We start from the raw sequence: 10,055 nt of genomic DNA, 5'->3' as shown, positions 1-10,055 counted from the left end.
GTGGGGGAGTTATAATGTGACGGTCAATCCCACTATCCGTTGGTAAAAGAGTAGCCCAAGAGTTGGCGGTGGGTGGTGATGACTAGCTGCCTTCCCTCTAATCTTACACTGCTAAATTAGGGACGGCTAGCACAGATAGCCCTCGAGTGGCTTTGTGCGAAATTCAAAAAACAAACAAATCATAACCTGGACAAAGGACGGATAATTCAGCTTGTTACTTACAGTTTTTGAAACGGCTAATGGTAGCATAGTAGTTTCACTTAGATACAACGTTTCTTAAGCTATCACTTTCAACTAGTAACTGTTTCACAAATTACTTACCTGCAAGGGGGCAGAAGGCCGTCTGGAGGTGTTGCCTATTTTAACCACTCCAACCAATATACAGTAGTATTTTGTCTGTTAGTCAGTATGCACTAAAATGACGTCACATAAAAACTTGTACTGTCATATTGTCAGTGAAACGCGCGCATGCAATGAATTATGATAATTATGCATTCTGTAGGCAACAACACAGCATAACATATGAACTTTTTTTAAAAAAGCAAGAAATAAATGTTACTAATAATTTTAGTTTCATTTACTCTTGAAACTGAACACTTTCGAGGACACTGCGGTAGAACATCTAGTGCCCTCTTTATTAAAAAGGAAACAGTATGATTACTAGTAATCATTGTATAGTTAAACCTGTTATTGTGCACTTTATCATTCATACTTAACAAAATACATAATAAGGATATACATGTTTTTAAATGTTCATTCATGACTACGGGAAGAAATGATGAATAAACATACTGTATTATTAAACATTTCCTCTTTTTTAATACTTCCGACAGAGACTAATGCCATGTAGTACGGGAACATGTATGTTGTTAAGTATAAAAATTTCAAACGTAAGCAGTTTTTCATAGTTCCCTGATTGGACGCAGAGCGGCGCTCAAGTAAATTATCTTGTTTGTTTTTGAATTTCCGCGCAAAGCTACGCGAGGGCTATCTGCGCTAGCCATCCCTAATTTAGTAGTGTAAGACAAGAGAGAAGGCAGCTAGTCATCACCACCCACCGCCAACTCTTGGTCTGCTCTTTTACCAACGAATGGTGGGATTGACCTTAAAATTATAACGCTCCCACGACTGAAAGGGCAAGCATGTTTTGGCACGACGGGGACTCGAACCTCTGACCTCGGATTACGAGTCGAGTGTCTAAACACGTGGGCATGTCGGACCGCAGGTGAAAATACGTCAAACAAAACACAAAGCAGAAAAGTTACATTCAATATAAAGGGTTGAATTTATTCACCGTAACTTTCATTTTGTGAATTATTATTGTACGTCGTCATTTCAGATATTATTGATTCATTTTGCAAATTGTAATTATATTTATTCTAAACTAGGACTGTTCTTATTGTTAAATATTGTTTGTAAGCCTCATAATTAAAGTATACTCAAATATTCAGGTAAGTTGTACAGATAATTTTGTATCCAGTTTCAGTTTGTGTGCGTATTATTAGTCTTTAATTTTTATGTTTTAATCTTATACACTTCGTCCATGTAATTAGTTTACGTATTTCACGAACAGTAAGTTTGTGTTGCATATTATTTTATAAGAAATCATTGAAAATTTCAGTACTTCGATAATTAATAACTTTCCATCATGCTTGGTTACATGTACAAACAGATGACTTTGGATGAAATGCGAGATTTTGACCGAGTTATTCTGGCTCATTGTGTCTTCAAAGATTGCTCAGCCTTAGTACATAGAAGAAGCTTAGTTACTCAAGTTGTGACAAATAGAATTTGTAATTCTTATGGTGTATATTGGTAAAGTATGAAAATTTAATTTCACGATATTAATTGCAATGTTGTGTCGCATACCAATACTTTTAATCTCACTTTAATACTAACTCTTCAGGGCCGGCATGGCCAGTTGTTTAGGGCGTTCGACTCGTAATCTGAGGGTCGTGGGTTCGAGTCCCCGTCGCGCCGAACATGCTCGCCCTTTCAGCCGTGGGGGCTCTATAATGTTACATTCAATCCCACTATTCGTTGGTGAAAGAGTAGCCCAAGAGTTGGCGGTGGGTTGTGATGATTAGCTACCCTCCATCTAGTCTTTCATGGCTAAGTTACGGAAGACTAGCGCAGATAACCTTCGTGTAGCTTTAGGTAAAATTCAAAATGAAACGAACTTTTTGAGGACCGTCACATAAACCTAATTGTAGAATAATATCTGTAGTATATGAGGTGAATAATATTTCTGGCGAGAAGAAGTCTGCTGAGAACTTGACCCCCCCCAGGCCCACCAACAACTGTATACCTATCCAGAACAGATTGAGGAGTCGATTTATTCATAGAGAACTGTTGGTGAGAGAAGTAGAAGTTAGGATTTGGTGAACATATACATCAGTTATTCTGTTTATAATTCATGATGATCGTTAACCTTTTCACTACCAGATAAATGAACTACATAATAATGTTTTAATCTAACAGTAAATGTTCGATTTTATCTTTTAGCGACGTATACATACTTCGAACAATGTTGTAATAATTGAAAATCGTATGAAATCTGCCAAAATTCTTAACTTAGTTTCAAATATGTGTTTTATTAAACAAGGTAACCAGAAACTATTAGCGTTTATTTCGTCGTGAACGTGTGTAACATTAGAGCGCGTATTCTACATGTTCGCCATTTCGTAAATTACACAACAGCACAGTGTCTCAGAGTCAAACTGAAGTGTTACAAAAAATTTACTGATAGCATAATATCTAAATATCCGGTATTTCAAGTTGTTATCTATATACCATTTACATGAATGTGTTTAAGTAGTTCACCAAGGACGTGTAACATGAGTTTACGCGTGAACAGAAGTAATTTTATACTATTTACACTGTATCCAAACGTGTAAGATCATCTTCCTCAAGGTTTCTTTTGTTATATGCCTGTAAGTGTATTGAAATGCGTGAAAGTATATATTATAAACTTTAATGCAACATAGTTTTTATTCCTGTATTAAAGTAACGTCATGCTAGCGCGACAGCTAATAGCCTTGGAAATATATTTTTTTATACTTACGTCAGCAATATTTCAAGGTGTAGTGCGTTCGAATCTTAATACGTCCACATGAGTGCCGATAAGTGCGCGCTCTTGCGAATATTTAAAGTATTGCAATTAAGATGAAAATATCTTTAGAAACTATTCGTCAGTTAATGAATAAAAAAATATGAACGTGCTTGGAAATGCATTTTGTGCTGTTTATTACATGGACGATCAATATGGATGTGGTAGCGAATCACTTTCCTTGTGCCAAGCAGGAATACCTATGCAGTGTCACGAAGAAAAACAAAATCTGTCTGAGATTTCGTGTTCGTTGTTTCTTAGAAATCTTGACAAATATAATACTACTTCAAGATCATGATGCCATTTCAGTTTTCAATCATCTGAAAGATATATTTCCACATATATAGCTAAGATTTACCAATCATCGTTCGAGTAAACAAGTAATTTATTACTATCTTTTACTCCTCTTTATAATCTCCTAAAGTGACACATCACTAAGAACGAACCTGGTTTTAATTGCCAGGGTGTTTGTATTGGTACGTGTAACACTTGTGTGTATCGTCACTTATAATATCTGTACATGACGTAAAAGTTACAAACTTTGACCTGCGCCGTAACGAGACATATTATCTTAATAATCTCACTATTATTCTTTCAACGAGGCAAATATAATTCGCAGAATTCCACTGGATTGTACGTAACTATTGTTGAAAATGATATAAGTCTACTTGTTTTGAGTCTGAAGACATGAAAATCATTTTTCGAGCAATTTTGGACTCGTGTAAGAACATTCCCAGTAGCGAGGGGTTATCACCTTAAGACCCCCTGAAAAATCAACTATAGAAACACCTTCAGTTCTCAGCATTAACCCGGAATATCCGTTGTCCCTCAATACTCGACTTCGACAGTGTAAAAAGTTGCGTATTATTTTGGTTTCGTGTGTATCAAAGTATCGTGATTTTTACTGGTTTACCCCTGCATATAAATTGCGTACAATATGATGAAATTTTTCAAAAAGAAGAAAAACTACGAACTTGCTATTGGCAATGCTAGTGAAAAACCTGCCCAGTATAATGCTGTTCGGTCCTCCATCTTGGAAAGCCCACACAAGGAAGATAGTGAGTAGCCCATATCCTGGTGTGTGTGTGTGTGTGTGTGAAGTTTTGGGTAAAATGTACTGTGTGTAAAATGTTTGTTAGGTGTACGTGTGTGTGTCGTCGTACTCACCGTGTGTGAAGTCTTTATGTTAGGTGTGTGTGTGTGTGTGTCGTCGTACTCACCGTGCGTGAAGTCTTTATGTGAGGTGTGCGTGTGTGTGTCGTCGTACTCACCGTGCGTGAAGTCTTTATGTGAGGTGTGCGTGTGTGGTCGTCGCACCCACCGTGCGTGAAGTCCAGTGAGGTGTGCGTGTGGTCGTCGCACTCAGCGTGCGTGAAGTCCTTAGTGAGGTGTGCGTGTGTGTGTCGTCGCACCAGCGCGTGAAGTCCTAGTGAGGTGTGCGCGTGTGTGTCGTCGTCGCACCAGCGTGCGTGAAGTCCTTAGTGAGGTGTGCGTGGTCGTCGTCGTCCCACCACCGTGCGTGAAGTCTTTATGTTAGGTGTACGTGTGTGTGGTCGTCGTACTCACCGTGTGTGAAGTCTTTATGTTGCGTGTGTGCAGGTCGTCGTACTCACCGTGCGTGAAGTCCTTAGTGAGGTGTACGTGTGCGTGTGTGTCGTCGTACTCACCGCGCGTGAAGTCTTAGTGAGGTGTGCGTGTGTGTCGTCCCGCACCCAACCGTGCGTGAAGTCCTTAGTGAGGTGTGCGTGTGTGTCGTCGTACTCCACCGTGCGTGAAGTCTTTATGTTAGGTGTACGTGGTGGTCGTCGTACTCACCGTGTGTGAAGTCTTTATGTTAGGTGCACGTGTGTGTGTCGTCGTACTCACCGTGTGTGAAGTCTTAGTGAGGTGTACGTGTGCGTGTGTGTCGTCGTACTCACCGTGCGTGAAGTCTTAGTGAGGTGTACGTGTGCGTGTGTGTCGTCGTACTCACCGTGCGTGAAGTCTTAGTGAGGTGTGCGTGTGTGTCGTCGTACTCACCGTGTGTGAAGTCTTAGTGAGGTGTGCGTGTGTGTCGTCGTACTCACCGTGTGTGAAGTCTTTATGTTAGGTGTACGTGTGTGTGTCGTCGTACATGTATAATCAGGCATGTAGTAACGCCGGAAATTTTTTTTTTTTTTTTTTAAAGAGAGGTGGTGGAGCTTCAACATTTCGTGCAAACTTTAATTCTGTATCACCCGTATCTTTCATTTTGTTCAAAGCTTGTGGTAAAAAAATAAGACGTCAGTATTTTAAAATGCTGTTTTTTATGAGTTGATTTATAATAATTAACTTAGGGAAGTATTTTCTTACCGCTAATCTTTTTTCAAATATTCCAAAATTTTCTTGTTTATTAAATGATGTATTTAAGTGGAATCATCACAATATTTTACAATGTAATTATGGTTAATTTTGACGTTAGATGTGTGTGTTTATATGTAGATACACAGAGCGAGAAAGATATTTTTATGTTATATACATGTGAAGTAGTAAAGTTAAGGTCTACTGGTAGAAATCACTCTTTATAACGTATCCAAAATAAATAAAGTTATGTCTACATATTTATGACGTGAACAAAAGCATTTTAAAACAAAATACTGTACATTTAATAACGTGAGTATGTAAACCTATTTTGTGTAAGAACGAATTCTTGACGATAAAAAGGCTTAGCAATAGCATGGTCAGGTGGTCAGGACGCTTCATTCGCACAAAATGTGGCATTTGAAATTCTTTTAGGCAAGAACAGAAAATCTAATCCATAAGACCTTTTCTTATTTTTTTATCAGCTATATTTTATACTTCAGTACTATGAAACGTGGGGCGGGCGTATACCTTTCCGTTTTATAACTCATCAGGATATCCATCAGCCTACCCTCAAATTCATAGTAAATCAATCTAAGAGACCGTAGGCGTAGTCAAATACATCATTCGAAAGGGTTTGGTCTCCTAAATAAAAAAAGAACTTAGAGCCGTTCTATGAGTGGCTATGCCGCGGCTAAAAGTTACAAAATGTTGGTTGTACAATTTTCCAGTCCAGTTTTAGCTATTCGCCAACAACACATTATGTCTTTCGCCGCAGTGATCGTGTTTAACTGTTATAAGCAGTTTAACATTTAATTACTAGACAATGTACAAAACATTTCATTTAAGCAATGTGTGTAAGTTGACACATACACACACAAATACGCGTTTGTAATAGCTTTCTAAATAAAACACCGAAGGCGGTAAAGTCTACTTTCTCTCCAGTTACTAGCTGGGTTACAAAGGTCATTAGTTTAGCAAACTAATTTATATTTTTCTGTTGTTGTTTATCACACACTGGCTTATGGGAGAAAACAATTAAAGCTAAATATTTATATGTACGCCAAAACATGTTTAACTTTTGTGTGAGTGTGTGTCTGGTTTAAAAAATAATAGTTGCTACTTTGAATCCCGAAACTGTCAATGGTAAGTCTTTTTTTATTTCGCTAAATGTCGGGTTTCGATACTCGCAGAAAAGTTTTGATAACTTATTATATAGCTCCTCGTTTAACAAGAAACAAACAAAAATAAATATTGAACGGGAAAAGGCTGTATATAATAAATCGACTGGTCTTCGTTGGTATGTTTTCCCTCGTCATTTTGAGTGTTAAACAAGTTAGTTGTTTTAATAAACTTCTGTAAGTGTTTTGAATTCGGAATATAAAATAATGTACAGTTTCAAATGTGATTTTTGTTAAAATACTTGTATAATAAAATCATTAGAGTTTTATAATGCAGTTAAAGATAACTGTATTCGAGCCCCTCTAGTGGCACAGCGCTAGAAACCGTCTTTAGATACCCGTTGTGGGCAGACTACAGATAGTCCGTTATTAGCACTGTGCTTTGCGACAAATAACAACTGTAGAAATTCCATTTTTACAAGATCCAATTGTCCTAGTAGTTGTATCTCGTGATTTCAGTTCTGTATATTAAGTCACGTGCTTCCAATTGCTGAACAGCACGCTCTAGAGCTTATACGCGTAAAAATCGAGTTTCTAAACCCATGGTGAGGAAAGCGAAGATTGTCCTTATATCATTATTACGCTTAAAAATAACAAAACGGTAAAAGTCGCACCAGTTAAAGTTAGTTGTACGTGACTTGAAAACCAATTCAAGTTTTATTAGTTCTGTTTTCTAAGAATTACAATAGATTCTGTGAAAAGAATACGCACAGTATATTATAAACGCATTCTATTCCAACATTTTGAAAAATACTCTAGAAGTGAAGGTCTTAGTATATTTTAATAGGTGGATATTATGTGTTAACGTTAACACATCCCAGTGTCATGTAGGCTACATTTTATAGGTTTCCTTAAACATACTAGATATTAGTATTTTTTTTATATTCCTTGTAAACAATATCATACAGGGGTAAAAATGAATTCTGGCTAATTGGCAGATACGAGTGAAGTCTATTGAAAATAAGTGTGAAACATGGTCATGTTTATAGTTAGTTGGATTTATCACTTAAATTGCTTGTTGTAACTGTACGAAAATTTAATAATGAATTATTTACATTGATTACACATTCTGTTTACTTTTTCAGTGTGGCTAGAACCCTGTTTACTTTACTTTATCAATATTTCACTGGGCTAGGACTTTGTTTACCGTATCAACATTTCTGGGGTAGAGCCCTATTCGTTGGTATGGAGAACTTGACTTAAAGTGTTAACCAACATCCGTTTGAACTGCACCTTAAATCTTTAAATTTACGTTTTGTTTTCGTTTTTTTTTGTTTTTTTTAAAGTGAAATCGATAAGAATAAGAAAATCGAACACGGAAAACATAAGCAATTCGAATATACCTATAATTGAACGAGATTTGATACAGGACTGGTAGTAACGTTGCCACACATCATTGACTATTTCATATACGATGGTCACATTCAAGATCAGTGAAATCAACGTTTTATCACATCTTTACTGATAAGAAAGTGCTAAAAAATTCATGAAAACAACTTAGCTTTTTGAAGAAAAAGACGATGGATACAATAATGGACCCATGAGGTTAACCTCTAACATTTGGAGATGTACATATACTTTACACGAACTAACGGTATGATAAATATTTGACATTTAAGTGTTGGACAATTTCGATTTCTTTGTGCAAGACTGTAATGCACGACCTCTAATCGTACTGACAAATTATTTATGATGTGACATTAAATGTATTTCCTGTTAAATTAATTTATTACATCCGTAATTGGCAATTGTTTCAGCATCTCATACCATACTGAAGTATCTCCATTATAAATTTATCTATTTTTCATGCTACAGTTATTATAATTTTTATACTGTAATCCACTCGTACATTATTTTTTATCGTACATTTAATTTCTCAACCCAGTACATTGCTACAGACTTTCCTAAATTCTCAAATAGAAAATTTCAACTGACTCTAAATCTTAATATATGCTCAAATTTCAAAAGCAAGACCTCGCAGTTTAATTCGCTGTGTCAGGAAGAATTTAAATGTCAAAACTTTCAAGATAAGACATCGCGTGCAATTCTTAGATAACAAAAAAAGCTTCATAAAGTGCACCGTTAGATGATATATCTGTATCTTATGAATGTGTTTATTTATTACTTAACAGTTTTCCTCAAATGGCAATCACATTTTTATCTTAAGCTTTCTGTTGTACTTAGGATGGTTCACAGTGGCAACTCTGCAGACTTGCAACACTAGGAAACGGGTTTTGATACCCGTAGTGGGCAGATCACAAGTAGCACATTGTGTAGCTTTGTGTTTAATTACAAACAAACTAACCCTTTCTGCTCTGAAGCAACCTGGAACTTCATCTGTAAAACGAGTTATATGTAATTCTTTCACTAGTAAAAGTTTAACTGAAGACGATCCATGAAGGTTAGCAGTACTAACTTTTTTTCCATAGCTTTCTGGAAAATATGGATTTCTCCATTGCTGTTCAGGAAATTAAATCCTGGAAATACAGGTTTCAACCAAAATTAATATAATCTACCAAATATCATCCAGAAAATCCCAAAACTTCTTTTCATGAAAACTGTTGTTAATTCCAGTCAGACAGTTGATCAAATACTTTTAAATTGAAATGGTATTAATAAAATAAAAACAAAGTGGATAAATCATTTCCGAGAAAGATCACAGACCAGCTGAGAAACGCGACGTTTAATGTGTCAATATTGAAATTACATCCTAAACTAAGTTTCATGTTAACATGCCTCTAAAACACACCGGTTGACTCAAACATCAAAGAAGGGGTGCACATATAAACCATCAAATACAGGCCAGCCCAAGAATTAAAAAAAAATACTTCCACTGAAAGACTTTCAGTTGTTGAGCCCAATACGCCCATAGATCTGGAGCCACTATGTAATTTCATATCATCATTTCTATCCCATGATTCATTTTTCCCCGAAAGACTTTCAATTGCAACTTCTTAAACCATGAGGAATTTTTCAGTGTTCTAAGGTTTTTTAAACCTAAATACTTACATTACTCAAACAAACATAAAGAAGTGTCAAAGCTTATATTCCATGATAGTGGAAATTCATTTCATATAACAATCTTTCCTCCACCTCTTGTAGTCCTATTGCCCTTTTTGCCTTATTCTTCTTGTTTCTAAGTGTATCTTGCACAACAGGTAGTAGTTATATAAGTCTTACAGCTTCTGAAAAGTTAACATGGTTTGGAGGTGAATTGCTGAGAAGTTAAGGAGCTGATTTACCTCTTTCCAAGGCAGACTGGATCCTGGAGAAAAATGTGGGAAAAAAAAAAGACCTGTGCTAACAATGGCGTACCTTTATGCTACGTTACAATGAAGCAAAATGTGCTCTTCTCTCAAGCAGTCTGCGACAGTTTTTCTGTTGCTGTTGAAGAATGCATGATTAGAATGTTAATGGATTTTAGATTCTTTGTGGTCTGAGAATTT

At 36.3% G+C, this 10,055-nt stretch overlaps 1 pseudogene across 1 annotated transcript in view; it reads left to right on the top strand.

Moving 5' to 3' along the window:
* Window positions 1-3,748: 3,748 nt before the first annotated feature.
* Window positions 3,749-10,055, top strand: part of LOC143256526 (cAMP-dependent protein kinase type II regulatory subunit-like) — a 36,925-nt pseudogene continuing 30,618 nt past the window's right edge. Inside the window, exon 1 of the transcript XR_013031395.1 lies at window positions 3,749-4,167. The product of XR_013031395.1 is annotated as a cAMP-dependent protein kinase type II regulatory subunit-like (transcript). The remainder of the gene's footprint in view (window positions 4,168-10,055) is intronic.

This window comes from Tachypleus tridentatus, chromosome 7 (genome assembly GCF_004210375.1).
Source record: "Tachypleus tridentatus isolate NWPU-2018 chromosome 7, ASM421037v1, whole genome shotgun sequence".
NCBI lineage: Eukaryota > Metazoa > Arthropoda > Merostomata > Xiphosura > Limulidae > Tachypleus > Tachypleus tridentatus.
This window is presented reverse-complemented; position numbering and strand designations above follow the sequence as displayed.